Source organism: Hibiscus syriacus, unplaced genomic scaffold (assembly GCF_006381635.1).
Source record: "Hibiscus syriacus cultivar Baekdansim isolate YM2019G1 unplaced genomic scaffold, ASM638163v2 tig00112044_pilon, whole genome shotgun sequence".
Lineage (NCBI taxonomy): Eukaryota > Viridiplantae > Streptophyta > Magnoliopsida > Malvales > Malvaceae > Hibiscus > Hibiscus syriacus.
In genome coordinates, this window is record NW_024063242.1 from 426,184 (window position 1) to 443,587 (window position 17,404).

The 17,404-nt window shown below is 34.2% G+C and overlaps 1 pseudogene; it reads right to left on the bottom strand.

Moving 5' to 3' along the window:
• Positions 1-207: 207 nt before the first annotated feature.
• On the bottom strand, positions 208-7,508 carry LOC120174252 (annotated as a pseudogene).
• Between the last annotated feature and the right edge of the window lie 9,896 nt (positions 7,509-17,404).

Sequence of the window (17,404 nt, forward strand, 5' to 3'; positions counted from 1 at the left end):
AAATTAACATAAAAATATAGGCATTTCATTGATAGAACAATAAACATGAAACTAATTACATAATACATATAATTATAATTTGAAATGAAAGAGAGAAGATTTGACGATGTTAACTAAAAAGAAAATTAAACGACATTATTAGACTAATTTTTTAATAAAGTTATTATTTTGCATGGATTAACTTCATCTCAGATTTTCCCATGTAAATCAAAATAAACACGTAAGCTTAAGATACTCCAAGTGGAACACTCTTTTCATAGCATGCATAACATGAAATAAACTTTTTAAAACTTTGTTGAAAGTACCCTCCCTCCTGTTGTTTCCTTCGATTATGTCACCGTTATTGCTATTTTTGTTGGAGTCGAGCTTGACAACATCTACGACGATCAAATGATCTGATAATTGAAGTTTTGGATCATATTCTTTCATCGTTTTCTTGGTTTGATTTTTGTAAATTGCGTAAAGTATCATCTGAATAATTCTGAAGATGATCCTTAGAATATTTGAAACCGACGATCATTTAAAAATTGATAAAATTTTTAAATAAATTGATTTTGTCATGGTTAAATGAGATAACGTAGAACAATGTTTATGTCCTTCAACAGAAGGCATAGAAGAACCACATGACAGCTCCCAAGGTAAAGAACACTAAAAAAGTTGTAACACCCTAAACTCAAATGGCCCTAAAGTGTCACATTGGGCTATCGATGCAACTCTTGATTCTCAAAATATGTTCATTTATTTTCATAAAACATATTGAATGATATCATAGATAAAAAATAAATATTGTATAAAATCATTTTACAAATCGGAGCTCCGTGACACATAATTTAAAATCAATTAATAAAACTCTGAGTTTAATAAACTGAATACACAAGTAAGGAACTATGAATACATATGCCCACTAAGTTATGGTACGGTACTATGAAAAATATAATGGAAGTCATATTGTGACAGTGCTCCTCAAACTGCTCATGCTACTAACCTGCCCACGGAAAACATCCGAAGGCCGAGCTTACAAAGCCCAATAGTATAATTAGTAATCTAGAGCAGCATAAGAATTCAAACTTAAGTCTGTTGAGGATCTAGTACTAAGCAGTAGGTACATGCATGATCTAGTCAAGTGTTACCTACTTAAGGATTAGTTGTTCTATTTCTGAAGTATGGGTCCCTAACCCTAATTTTTTTTATACATTATCTGAATGTTATGCTTATTATGTTGTGAATCACCTGAATTCGATACCGAAACTACTGTGCATTGTCTGAATGTAGGATTAACTCTGGTATAAATTATCTGAAAGCATTATTGGTTATACTATGCAGATACTAATATATGATACAACACAACAAACAATAATTTGTGGCTAACATTATGGTGCAGCTGAGGAATTCTGCATCTTGGAGCTTATGCACCCCTCTAGTACTACCGGAGAACCATCGGGTACTCCTGGGCGAGATATGAAATTATGCATCGAAAACATACACCCACCAACTTACTTCATCGAGTCTTGGAGCATCTGGAACCCAGTCAACAATGAAGTGTCGTAGCACTATCTTGGATCCACTGACTGGCAAACAAGACAATTGCCCTATTACTAGAGTAACTTAAGTGTCCTGACTGTTTCCCAAGTGTCACACAAAGGCTAGTTTTATGATATTGCTAACTATTATTGTTTTAGTTGTTACTATTACTAATTTTGTTTCTAATTCTATTTATGTTACTGAGTTATTACTTATTGTCTATACTAATCTAGTCATACACTAATAGAGGATATTTTAGTCATTCTCTGACTCTAGGGAAGTCTCTACGCGATTCGAGACTTCAAAATGATTACTATTTTTACTGCTTATTGGATAGGGTTTTGATTGCCTTGGTATCTTAGTTGGGTTTGTTTCTGGGTAGCGATGCTCTAATCGCTAATCCTACGCTTCCTCTTAATTCGCCCTCGAATTAAAGGAATATCTGAATGTCCAACATTCTCGGTAACTCTTGCAGTATATGACACTATTGTCTCATAGTCTGATTACCTATTCGTACCTCTCGTCGGTACAACCTGCGCATTGGTCCTTCAACCATAGATGTCTGACACGTGATCACTGAAGATGCTTGGACATGTTATACTTACTGTGGTTACTCTGGCTTTAACTCACTCTCATGAGTGTCTCTGGGCCCTTTTGGCCATTTACGTCCCGTACAGACTAAGTCTTATCCCTACGGACCACCCCAAGCTCTTATAGACCTTAAACGGTTCAAATTTGATCATTTTGAGTGCGTAGAATCGATACTCTAGCTGTAGTATCGATACTCTAGTGTAAGTTTCGATACCCATGGAAAGTATTGATACTAAAATGGATTCTGTTGCGGAAAGTATCGATACTCTGAGGTAAAGTATCGATACTCTTGAAAAGTATCGATACTCTTGGCTTGAAATCCCTAAATTTTGCCCCAATTCATCTAGTATCGATACTGTTCATCACAGTATCGATACTCTTTCCCATAAATGGGTATTTTAGGCTATGAAACACTTGAAATTCACCCCAAATGACTTTGTTTGAATTTTAAATTGATTATGAAGTTCTAGTAAGTTATTTAAGGTCCTCAGGTGTCTTAAAAACATATTTTTAACACCTAAAACGTGATTTAATCGAGAAATCAAAGATGAACCTTAAAATGCTCAACTACTCAAATCTTACCAAAAAACTTGTAATTTATGGAATCTAAATACTCCAAAGGATTGGAAATACACAACCTTGCTTATTGAATCCTAGAATTAAACTCCTAGCTAGAAATCATCTCCCACCTTGATTAGGATGATAAACCCCCTTCTTTTTGCAAGAATAAAAACCCAACCTTAAATCCTTAAAACCATGTTGTTGGGGGTTTGCTTAGGATGAATTTGAACTATAGAAAGGCTTAAAAATATTAACTTTGCCATGGAGCTTGGAGGGGAAGAATAGGAAAAAAAGAATGAGGAGAAAATGAGGACAACGAGAAGATGAAGAAACAAAAACACTCATCTTTTGAAAATGGGATAATTACACTATAAAAATCCCATTTTTATGGCCAATTGAGCTCAAGTTCAACCCAATTAAGTCCAACGACTTGAAATATAAATTTTACGGGGTCCACTTACCACTCGGGTAAACCCAAAACTAATAGCATAGAATTTGGGACGTTACAAAAGTAATAGGCATGAACTCTACCCTCTTCATTTTAATCACTTTTGTCTACAATATAAGGGATAAAAAATTAAGCTCGTTGGTGAATTAGATGATGACACATTAATCGATTTAAAAGTTATCAACGATCCTCACCATAATGGCGAGAGGTGTCGCGAACACTGCCAAAGAGAATGCTGTATAAATAGCCCAAGACTAAGAGATGAATGGAAGGGTTTAGGAGGAATAATGTTGAGAGAAAGATAGCTCCAAAAATATTAAAAAGAAGCATATGTTTCACTGTCACGTTCTGCAATTCATTCATTTCGACATATTTGAATCATGTCATGTAAATGTATATATTATGTTGAAGTAAATGGTGGATGAAGAGAGATACCTTTTTCCTTCCTGGGGCCATAGTAAAAGTAAGTAACGATGTAAAATGTCCGAATGAAAATGCATAAAGTGTTGATAGCGATGAACATGACATCTTTCTTAAGCATTGCATAATAAATCTAATGCGTTGAAATGAAGAGTAAATTGAACTCTGTCATGGATTTAAACAGAAAATATATTTAAAATCGGAAAATTTAAAAAACTAAACTGTGTGATTTGAGATCATGGATTTAAACAGCCAGATCAATTGAACTCTGTCACTTAATTGAAACATAGAAATTAAATGTTAAATATCTAATATTTATTACTTGTAGCAATTATTAGAGAAAATGGTAAATTCCATGTTTAATTCCTCAACTATAACTTTTATTTCATTTTGGTCATCCAACTATTTTTTATTTTAAAATCATGGCTAACGTTAAGTTTTGTTTTATTTTGGTCACCCATCAATGAAAAATTAACTGTGATGTTGAAGTGTCATCATAAGGAAATGTCATGTCATCACTTAAAAAAAATTTAAAAAATATCATGCCCGTAGTTTTGATAATTATTTAATGACGGATGATAAAAATAAAATTAAAACGTAACGCTGAATATTATTTCTATAAAAGTAATAATTGAGTGATCAAAACAGAATATGAATGATAGTTGGAATACTAAACATGTAGTTTACCGTAGCGAAAATATCAAACTACTTGTTGAAATAAAAATATATTTATCAAATTAGTAGGAAAAGAATATCTAAGTACCAAATTATTAGAAAATGATATGTACAAAGGTCATAAATGTATATAAACCATTAAAATGTATTATAAAGTAAGTATGAATACATACATAAATGGGTGAATATATAAGGATAAATGTATAAGTAGTATAAGAAAATGGTGTTTTCAACTTTATTTAATACTTTAAACACCAAATGACAATCCAGTAAAGTGTGGCTGACAATCCATTGAAATTCTCTTGTATTTTAGTTTTAATTTATTCTTTAAATTTTCAATGCACTTAGGGATTTTGTTTCCCTGAAGATTCATTTGCTCAAATTAGCAAACCAAAATCAATAAAATCAACAGGTTACGGATTGAAGTCGACTTGTGTTTTTAATTTCGTTAAAAGAACGAGGAATTTAATTTATCCATATAGAAATTGGTTTGCTTTAGAGTTTTTAGCTTCAACCTATGTTCGGATGCTGAGAAGATAGAGGAAAGGTAATGCCAATATGTGCTGATAAGCTGAAAATAACACAAATTTTCAGTCCATTTTTTTCCCGAGAAAAAAGTTATGAATAGATTTCTCTTTCACTTAGGAAAACTCAACTGAACTCCCATTTTTTCTTGGCATTCTCGTCCGACCTTTGTGTAAAATATCCGCTGTTTGTTCTGTACTGTAAATCTTCACTCAATATATTTGATTGCTACAATTAGGAGGACAAGGTGAATTTGGTTCCTGTGATGTTTCTTACTATGGCTGGTATTGTTCTATCTGGGACTCTGGGTTTCAGTAGGGTCCCCTTTTTGTTCTTGTTGGGATTTTTTCATATCATCGTTTGTAAGAGTTTCTTGCTTAAGACTCAGGTATAGTTCAAAGCTTCAAATCTCTTTTGGTGCCGTGTTCATTTCTTTAGGCCTTGTTGAATAAATGTTCAGGCGCTTGAGGTGAAAGTTGCAACTATGGTGTTACAATTGCAGGTATTCTAAGAAAACTTTTGAGCAATAGTGTTAGACAAGGAGTATATTAATTGGGGCTTTGATGTAAAATTCTTTAGAAACCAAGGGTTTGATGGTGAGTTAAAAAAATCCCCACCTTGCACCCAGGACAGTTAGGTCCATCTAAGTGCTGTTTGTTGAATCCTATCGGATGTAAAATTACGTTCCGGAAGCTCTTGTATGTATTGCTTTGAGAACCTTTGTTTATCAAGGATGTCTCTTTTGACCTCATTGACAAATATAGTGAGCTCAGCTTTCTTTTGGTATTTATCTGAATGCAAAGTATGCGGCCCAATTTTATTGCATTTTAGGGTTCATATGTAGTCTTCCTTCAAGGCCATTTTTATTGTATTACAGGGTTCATATTTAGCATTTCGTTCAAGGCCTTTATCATGTAGGAAAGGATTGACATTAAGGAGACCTGTGGCTACTCTTCATATGCTTGGGAGAAGGGAGAGCGGCATATCAGTAAGGCACTCCATTTGTTTATGGTAAGTAACATTTCACTCGTGATTAAGCAACGAATCCCGTGCTTGTATCTTGTCCCTTAATGTGATGGTTGGTTTGATTAATTTGCATGGTGTATGCGGAAGTGGCGATCTGAAAGGCTCTTCACCGCTTTTGGCTTTTCATTTTTGGCACTCTAGATTCATACAAATAAAATCTTTATATATATATATATATATGTCTTAATGTTTCAATTCATATTTTCTTATTTTTCTCGTCATGTTTTTAGGCAACATTGTTTTATTCATGGTCTACTTAGCTCCACTATGAGGGCTTTTGTCAAATAAATTTTTTACCGTTGTTTTGGTGAGAAATTATGCTGTTAATGAATAATTATCAACACATTAGTTTTTTCAAGTCAACATTTTATTAAATATACAAGGAAAAAAATCTAAAAGTTTCCGAACGGTTCTCTAGGTGGTGTTGCTATTCAGTACAATGCTTTGGATTTCCTATGATCATCTTAGGAAAGATGACATGTTCCTCATCATCAGCTACATTTTTGCATTTTCCTTCGGACTTTTTACAGTGTCTTTTGCTTTTATTATGACCCCAAGAAAGAAAAGAGAACATCTCTTCATCCATCAATTACTTCAACATATACATATAAACATATATGTGACATGATTTAAATATGTTGAAATGGAAGAAAATTGAGGGAAAGATAACTTCGAATCCAAAAAATTGAAGAGAAGCATAAGCTTCACTGTCACCATCTGTAATTCATCCATTTCGACATATTCGAATCATGTCATATATATTCAATATATATATATATATATATATATATATATGAGTTAATTTTCTTCATCCCAAACCCTTCCATTCGTCTCCTAGTTATGATTTACATTTGCACGGCATTCGCTTTGACAGTGTCACTGCACCTCTTGCCAATGTGGTGAGAATCACTGATAATTTTTAAATCAATTAATGTGTCATCGTCTTATTCACTGACATAAACATTGTTATGTGGTTCTTCTACGGCCTTTTAGTGAAAGACATAAACATTGTCCTACGTCATCTTATTTAACAACAATAAAATCAATTTTATTAAAGTACCTATGGGGTCAAAAATGTTCTTGTCTTTCAACACAAGGTCATAGAAGAACCACATAACAACCCGTAAGGTGAGGAACACTCACAAAGTAAAAGGCATGAACTCTCTTCGTTTCAATCACTTTTCTCCTCAATAAAAGGGGTCTAAAATTAAGTTCTTTAGTGAATTAGACGATGATACATTAATCAATTTAGCGATACTCATCACAATGACAAAAGGTGCGACGACCACTGCCAAAGCGAATGTCATGCAAACATAATCCAAAATTAGGAGATGAACGGAAGGGTTTGGGAAAATTGAGAGAAAGATAACTTCGAATCCAAAAACATTGAAGAGAAGCATAAGCTTCACTGTCACCATCTGTAATTCATCCATTTCGACATATTCGAATCGTGTCATATATATTGAAGTAATTGATGGATGAAGATATTTACCTTTTCTTTCTTGGTGTCATAGAAAAAGTAAGTAATAATATAAAAAAATATGAATGAAAACGCAGAAAGTGTTGATGGTGATGAGCGACATAGCATCTTCCCTAAGGAGAGCATAGTAAATCGAAAGCATTCCACTGAAGAGCGAAACGACGTAGGGAATCGATTGGAAACCTCCAGATGTTTTCTTTTTGTATATTTGATAAAATGCTGGCCTGAAAATATTAATGAGATGATAATTCTCCATTAATAACATAATCTCTCACTGAGACAACAGTAAAAAAATTAATTAGACAATAATATCTATAATGATGTCAAAGAGACCATGAATGAAACAGCCTTGTCTAAAAACGCAAAAATGCGACGAGAAAGAAAATAAAAAAATATATTGATTGAAACACCAAACACTACAGCCAAAACTTATTTTTAGCGGCGTTTTTTAGTCATATAGCAGCGTTTTTAAGCGCAGCTAAAAACTTTTTGGCGCAAAAACAAACGTCGTAACAAGCACTGCTAAAACAAATGCTGCAAAATTTTGTGGTGTTTGTGAACGTCACGCCGCTAAAGGTTATGATCTTTAGTGGTGTTTGTTCCTAAAAATGCTGCTAAATATTCTGATATATAGTGGCGTTTGTGAATGTAGCTGCTATTGACTACGTATATAGTGGCGTTTTCTATAAAGCGCCACAAAAGTTCTTGAACTTTAGTGGCGTTTTGTTTAACAAAAGCCGGTATTGACTATGTATTTAGTGGCGTTTTATTTTACAAACGTCGCTAATTAAAACTGATTTTTATCTTAGAACGCCGCTAAACCAACCTGATTTGCAAATGTTATTTTCTGCTATTTATTACCCAAATTTAATATCATGTAGCAATATCCAATAACAACAACCTTAAAATTTAATTACTACTCGGATTAAGTAAAAATAGTTTACATAAATAAATCAAAGTTTATAAACATTCAAGAGAAATGTAATGTACTTCAACATCATTAACTATGAAGTAGTCTGAGAAAATTTAAAAAAACACACACACACATTTACAAGATTAATTGCAGTGCTTTCTCTTTTCAACTCCTCCTCGATAGAGCTGTATCATAGATAATTGTACCCACGAGATCAAAAGTTTTAGGCTGCATAAAAATTTTAGATGTGTAAGTTTCACTGCAAGACTACTTCTCATTGAAATAATTTATATATTTTTTAAGGGCATAAAACTCCAAGAGTATTCATTTACCTGTAAGTACTTGCTAACAACAAATATGTAAGGGAAAGTAGCTTGCACTGAAGGGGGTACAATTGCATTGTTGAAGGCCTACATTAAAACGCAAACATATTTAGTTTCAGAACTAGAAATGTCACAAGGTAGCTTTTGTGCAACAACATATGATGGAACATTCCAAAATAATAGAGTGCATGATCAACTTTGTAAGGTTGCAACCAATATCATGAATTTAATTTGAAGCCTATAAAAAGCACAACTTGGACTTGATGATCAACTCCATTCAATATTGCATATGAATAAATGTTCCTGGATCACTCCAAAATAATGCAAGGGTTTATTCATTATAAAGACAAAAAAAAAACCGACAATGACAGTCTCTAAAGTGATGATGTTCTATATATATATATATATATATATATTTCTAATCAATAACAATTGATTAGAAATAGTAAATTCATTAAAAAAAAGATTAAGAAACTCAAGTTTTCAGAAGGTATCATTTAGCATTGCCTTCTATAATGCACAACGAATGATGCACATAACGAGCTATTGTTATCAAATCACGGATATTATACCTTTTGAAACATTAATTAGTTGAAGTTCCTAAATTATATATTGGACACTATATCATCATATACAGACAATTTCATTCATCGCTGACTTAACAAGTCATATTAAATTCCCAAAAGCTTGTTGAATTCTGGAAATTCAGAGAATATTATGAACTCATCGGCTCATAGAATCAAATGCAACTTTTTAAGCTTTGCTTCTTACTAAAATTAGACACCCAGTAAGGTTGACTTGTGAAACTAGAAATCCTAACTCACTAAAACCTAATTCAGAGTCGTCAATCCTAACTCACTACGAAATTCTAGCAATCGACTAAATTGCAAAATGTATGAACTCAATAAACAATTCAACAAAACTAATAGCACCACTAAAACGAACAGTGGTGTATCAAATCACTAATAAGCAATTAGCAACACCTTAAACCTACAAAGAGAATGCATTCATTAAAAAATAAAATAAATAAGTACCACCTGGATTCAAACTAAATTTGATCTAAACGCATAAGTTATGTTCATCTAGCCGTTAAACATCAAAAATTAAGGAAATTATAGCAGAAAATTTTAATAAAATAGGAAAAACAAAAGTACCCTTCAAGACCATTACCACTAATGAACCAATTAAACCAAGTTCAAGAAGAAAAAAAAACCAACAGACAGGAAACAAAACCATTCACAAAAATAAGCAATTAAACATAAGCATTACATTTAATTTCACAATTGAGAACATATCACAACAAATTAAAATTCACCACCAATATATCAAATAATTATCAAATAAATTATGCCAAAAAAACTAATTCTTTGTAATGGCTTCAAATTAAATGTGTTGTGATAAATGAAAAACAAAACCATGATTGAATAAATATAATCAATGCTAAAATAAGAAACGAAATTTAACCAAATCTTATACATATAAAAGCACAATCATGTATTTCACTCTCCAAAAAGAATACTTTTTCTTAAAACAAAATGAATTGAGAATATCCTCAACATATATAGACAACAGACATTGATGCAAAACATTTGCTATAAAACTTAAAGAACATATGAAGTTGCATATAAATGGGGCATAATTGACCTATCATAAGCAACATAAGGACTCTTAAGGAATCTAAAATAAAACCTAGAACCAACCAAATTAAACAAAACCCAGAAAACCTCCTCAACATATAAACAACAGACATTTCACATTTTTACAAAACCGATATAAGGCTTTGAAAAACATAAGAAAATTCATAGAAATGGAGCATAATTGGCAAAACATAAACAACATAAGGACATTTTAAAATTCATAGAAACAACAAATTAAGCAAACCCAGAAACCATCATCATTTGAAACGTCAATTTACATCATCAAATACATAAATTATATTTATAAAAAAAATAAAAAGGGGTTGCTTGCCTTCAATTTAGCGCCACGTAAAAAGAAACAAATATATGAATCCTGTAACACCCCCAACTCATATCCGACTCGAATACGAGTCCAAAGTGTCACATTGACTTTTCATTAAAACAAAATACTTTAATTTACATAAAAGAGACCATTTAATACAAAATCTATCAGAGCATTCATAATTAACCACTTGTTACATGCCAACACTCTATACATAACCAAATACCTACTTTGTCAATTACTTTTGATCTGATCTTCTAGTAATGATATTGTCTTTGCCACTTCTATTCTTGCTCTTCTCGTTTCTTGGTACCTACGTGTAAATCACTTACACGCTAAGTCATAGACTTAGTGAGGCATATAAAACATATAATAAAACCACAAACCATTTCATATAACATAATGCATACTTATACATATATCATTAATATACTTATCAGTACTCATATCATTATTACTAATTTCTTTCTATCATGTAAGCATATATTGAACCTTTCTATACTCACCATCGAGTATCCATGTCATTTCACAACAAAGCATATATATAGTATCATAACAAGTTATTTATTATCTTTAAAGCCCTTGCATTAGCCCATGTATACATTTGAGAACTTAAGGTCTGTGAATACATTGAGGTTGTGCACTAATGCTGTCACCACAGCTCGTATCAATTCCCTCATGGGGCACCGAACCTTAGTTCAGTATTCGTCCCGAAGGACCAGTCCATAGATCCCGAAGAACCTAGGTAAACAGTCCATATGTTCCGAAGAACATAGGTAAACCCTCGACCCTTGGCATGCCAACTATACCACTAGCTCTCTTATCACATAACATGGGCATTAACATTCATAACAGTTCAATTTACTTATTCATATCCTCTCTTATGAACATATATCTTTTCTTTTCAGTCACGTACCAAATGTACGTGTAATCATTGATCTTATAATTACATGTTCATTCTCTTCGGTCACATACCATATGTATGTGTAAACATATATCCAATATCATATAACACGCATCACAAATGCATGTATTCTGTAACACCCCAATTTAGGGGCTAAATTTAAGAAATTATAAAGTGATGAATTTAATTGGTATTTTTGGATGGAATCGGGGATTAAATTGTAAAATTTCAAGGTTGGAAGATTGTTTTAAGAAGTACAGGAAGTTCAGTGACTAAACTCTTGGTTTACCCATTTTTTATATAGGATGAATTATAAATTTCTTCTCCCTGTGCGCAGGTTCTCATTTTTTTCCAATTTTGTCTTCTTCAACTACCCTCCTTTCAACTCCGATCTACTCGCTGTCCGACCTCCGATCGACGAGCTGAAACCACCATCGTGTTCGCTGTCAACCGAGGAACAAAACCCCTCAAACCTTTCGTCGTGAATCATCTCCGTTCGTCGTTAATATCAGTCGGAAGTATCGTCGGTAATAACTCAGTTTTAATTGGTTTTTCATCGATTCACGACGATCGGGTCATCCGTTTACGACACCTATCGCACCATCGTGTTCGTTGCATCGTTCTGAGTTCGTCGGTGTCATCCTTGGTCTCCGTCGACGGCGGCGCGTGAGGAGGTGAAGCGGTTAAAGTTTCCGATTTGTTGAAATCGAGCTCTCCGCCGTTCAAAATTGTGAACCGAGCTTTGTAAGTATCTTGAAATCGCTCAAAATAATTTTTAAGAATTTTTCCGTGATTTTTAGGCAGCCGGAAAGGGTCCCACGCGCCCCCACGCACCGCCACTGCGCGTGGGGATGGTCCAAATGACCGGTTTGACTGGTTTTGGTGCATAGTTGACCGGTCATAACCCGACCTGGCCCGTTTACCCGACCCGACCCGTTGACCCGTTGACCGGCGTTAACTACTGTTGACCAAAACTTTGACCGGGCATTAAACGACCTTTGACTTTGACTGAGTATACCTATCCTGACATTTTTCGACGTTCCAAATCCGATTCCGCTGTCTGTTTTTCAAAATTCGAACCCGAAGGCCTCAAAATTGCCGGTCAAACCCGTTGACTTTGATTTTGACCAAAAATTCCAAATTTTCGAAAAGTCATATTTTATGCTTTCGACGTCCTGAATCCGAATACGAAGTCCGTTTCGCCAAATTCGAACCCGGTAAGCTGTTTTTCACTGATTTATCACCCAATTCGATCCGTTTATCGCAATTAAGCACAGTTTCTGATATAATTTATATTGATATGTATCTGAGGAATTATTGGAAGTTGAATTGAAGATCAAAGGCATTCGAATGGAATTTTTATGGTCGATCAGTATTGCACGGAAATCGAGGTAATATTTACTACCTCTTTATGCTTTATGGAACATGTTTATATTAATAAATGCATGAACAAGATAATGTTGGTCACTTTGGTGGAGTTGAATAATTTATACACTCGATATGATGTGATAGAAATTCTGTAACTAATTACGGATCGAATGACTAATATAAGAAATTGAGGAATTGTTAGATTAAATTACAAGGTTGTGATTAGTGATAAAGAAATCAGCCCTGTATCTGCAACTTATAATTTATTTCATCAAAGGTTAAATGTTAAAGATACTTGGATGAGAAATTATGAGAATACTCTGGTACGATAAAATTACGAAAATACCCTTATGTTATAAAAAGACAAGATTTGAATATGGAAGTTAGATAAGAGGATTTTACGGACATATTGATCTGATAAAAATATTGATGTGCATAAGAAATGTTAGTTTTATTTGGAAATTATGGATAACCGATTTTAATCCTATGAGAGTTTGTGAAGGATACTAGAAGTTTGTTCAGAGAACCGTTTCAAGATCAGAGAGTATTCAAGAAAGCAATTAATCATAGGATCTCTAAATTATATTATTTTCGTTAAGAGCTAATATCGAAATTATCTGGTTAAGAAATTACGGAAATGCCTTAAGAGGTAGAATAGTCTGAGTTGACTCTGAATGAGAAAATACTTAAAGGATTCGTACTTAACTCGATTAAGTACGGATTTGATTGTTAAAATCCTGACTTAGTGCAGGAAAATTCCTGAAGTTTCGTTTGTAAAATCTGAGAAGGCACTTGACCCGGAAATATCCGAGTTATGAGTAAATACCTGAAGAACAGTTTGTCGGGGGTGTTCTGTTGTCAGAATTGTTCGAAAGGACTGAAATAAATGATAAGATTAAATTTAATAGTAAGATCAGACGGAAGGAAATGATTAAAGCACACTGAATCTGTACAATGACCAAAATACCCCTGTAATGAAAATGATCCAAGAATATCACCAAGCTCATGAATGATTAGATATCCTTGAGATCTGAAATAAATGGAATAAAACTGAACACCAAAATTACCAAAATAACCTTATGGCCTAAACTAAGTAAATACCTTGGATTAATTAAAGAATCCAAATAAGCATAGGTATTGGACTACCTTTAAAAGTTATGGAACATAACTTAAGTGAGCCGATCAACCTTAATAATATGTCACTACCTGAACGACATAGATATTACTTGAATGCATGTTCGTCTACTCAAGTTTAGCTCAATGATAATTTTGGAAGTATTCAGCTTAGCTCAACTCTAGATTGCATTCGGTACTAAGAATTTGATATTTGTTCGACAAATCAACCACGAAGACCAAACTAAACTGAACGAAAGTATAATATGTATCTGAAATTCAGAAACGTACGGAATTACTCTGAAAAATCTCGAAGTAACTGGAATAGACTTGAATGTTAAATGAACTAAGGAACCTCAAGCACTAAGGATTAAGTAAGTGATGTGAATGAGTCTGGAAACGTTAATGAACATACACAATGTACTGTTATTCTGGATCATGAACTACAAATCAAGCACGTCAGTATTTCATGATATATTGGAAGCGTAAAAATAAAATAAAGACATTGGAAGATCTATTCAGTGATGATTCCGAAAATGATCTATGGACAAGATTTTGTGGTATTAAAGAGTAAATACCCTGGAAGAACAATGAATTGATCAATCGACAAGCATTAATTTTGGGAGCTATTCATTTAAGAATTGTTTGATAATCCGATCAATCGACATAGATTGTAAATATCCTGAATCTTCATTTCTTCCTTACAGCTCAAGTCATATTCTGAATAATTGATGATTTTGTCAGTTATTGATCTCTTCTAATAGTGATTCTGAATTCTGATATTCTATCGGCATACTGAATAACTGTGGTTCTCTGCCTGATACAGTACCTCTAAATAATACCTGTAAACTCTGGTGTGTTCCCTAATTATATACATATTTTATCTGATTTTCGAATTGAATTCTGTTCTGATACGTTATCTGAATTCTGTTCTGATTCTGATCTGGATTCTGTTCTGATATCTGATATGAATTCTGTTTTGATTTCTGATATCTCTGTTTACCGACGGAGAAATGTTTTATCTGGGGGGTTTATTGTTGGAGGAAGATTACTGCAGGCTCCTAGGTTGTGTGCTCAGGGCCTTACTGTTACTGGTTGTGCGGGGTGTATGGTTCCGGGGAACCTACATAAACAGATTGTGAAATGATGGGGGTGTATATATATATGCTTTAAAAAAATATGTATCTTTTTACTGGTTTTATGGGAACACACTAGATAACCTATTCTGATCTCCTGAACTCAGTCATCCGAAATATTTCTCTGAACTGAAAGCTCATTGTCCGTTAACACCTGAAATATTAGTAAGATCTCTGCTCAGCATAAAAATCTGTAAATGTTCGGAAACAATAAAGAAATATATATTTATCTCTATCTGCACGTTCATCAGCACCATCTGGTAGTTCTGTATTACTAAGCTTTCCAAAGCTCACTCTATTACTCACATTTTCAGTTTAAAATAATTGTACCAGTGCATCTATCGACTTCTGTAAGGGAGTTCGTCCGGCTTTGTTGCAGAGTATGGTACATGTATTAGGGGGCATGTAATTGTATTTTGATTTATATACGAGTTTGGAAATCTGTTTTATTTTTAAATAGTGAAAACTGATTTTATAAGTTTACATGTTCTGATAAAAAGTTTTAAATTTTCCGCTATAATTACAGTGGGTCGCTCCAGTGGCCCTAATGTGACTTCCCGGATCGGATCGGGCTACCCGCATCGGTCTGGGGGTTACATTTAGTGGTATCAGAGCTTTGGTTTGAGTCAAAATTTTCATGATAGACCGGCTGGTCGAATGTCAAAATATGTATAATCAGTACATGCCCCTAGACTGCAATCGTACCTCTCTGAGCTGAAACTCCAGGGCTAATTCCCTATCTGTAACGAATAAACCTAAGTTTCTATCCGTTAAGGCTATACTTGTATAAAAAGGAATACCAATAACATCTGTCTAAACGCTGTAAAGTATCTCATGAGCCATGTGAGAGTTATTCATCTGAGAAATTCTGACTCGACTCTGGAAATGAAATTGGGATATATTACTGCTTTATGAGCCTATTCTCGTGACCAAGACTGAATTGATTACTAAAGGAAATTTTTGTTCGGATTCTTTTATTGAAATGAGAGAGAGTTCTGATAAGAAGGTATACTCAACTAGTTAAGGATTAGTGGAGGATCCGTATTTCTATAAGAGCTACATGAAAGATATGAAAGAACTGATGGAAGTTTCATTTATGCAATTATGTGACACGAATGAATTTCGGGGACGAAATTCTTTTAAGGATGGGAGAATTGTAACACCCCAATTTAGGGGATAAATTTAAGAAATTATAAAGTGATGAATTTAATTGGTATTTTTGGATGAAATCGGGGATTAAATTGTAAAATTTCAAGGTTGGAAGACCGTTTTAAGAAGTACAGGAAGTTCAGTTACTAAACTCTTGGTTTACCCATTTTTTATATAGGATGAATTATAAATTTCTTCTCCCTGTGCGCAGGTTCTCATTTTTTTCCAGTTTTGTCTTCTCCAACTACCCTCTTTTCAACTCCGATCTACTCGCCGTCCGATCTCCGATCGATGAGCCGAAACCACCATCGTGTTCGCTGTCAACCGAGGAACAAAACCCCTCAAACCTTTCGTCGTGAATCATCTCTGTTCGTCGTTAATTTCAGTCGAAAGTATCATCGGTAATAACTCGATTTTAGTTGGTTTTTAATCGATTCACGACGATCGGGTCATCCGTTTACGAAACCTCCCGCACCATCGTGTTCGTTGCATCGTTCCGAGTTCGTCGATGTCATCCTTGGTCTCCGTCGACGGCGGCGCGTGAGGAGGTGAAGCGATCAAAGTTTCTGATTTGTTGAAATCGAGCTCTCCGCCGTTCAAAATTGTGAACCGAGCTTTTTAAGTATCTTGAAATCGCTCAAAATAATTTTTAAGAATTTTTCCGTGATTTTTAGGCAGCCGGAAGGGGTCCCACGCGCCGCAACTGCGCGTGGGATGGTCCAAATGACCGGTTTGACCGGTTTTGGTGCATAGTTGACCGGTTTGACCGGTCATAACCCGACCCGACCTGACCCGTTTACCCGACCCGACCCGTTGACCCGTTGGCCGTTGACCGGCGTTGACTACTGTTGACCAAAACTTTGACCGGCTTTGACTTCGACCGAGTATACCTATCCTGACATTTTTCGACGTTCCAAATCCGATTCTGCTGTCCGTTTTTCAAAATTCGAACCCGAAGGCCTCGAAATTGCCGGTCAAACTCGTTGACTTTGATTTTGACCAAAAATTCCAAATTTTTGAAAAGTTATATTTTATGCTTTCGACGTCCTGAATCCGAATACGAAGTCCGTTTCGCCAAATTCAAACCCGGTAAGCTGTTTTTCATTGATTTATCACCCGATTCGATCCGTTTATCGCAATTAAGCTCCGTTTCTGATGTAATTTATATTGATATGTATCTGAGGAATTATTGGAAGTTGAATTGAAGATCAAAGGCATTCGAATGGAATTTTTATGGTCGATCAATATTGCACAGAAATCGAGGTAATACTTTACTACCTCTTTATGCTTTA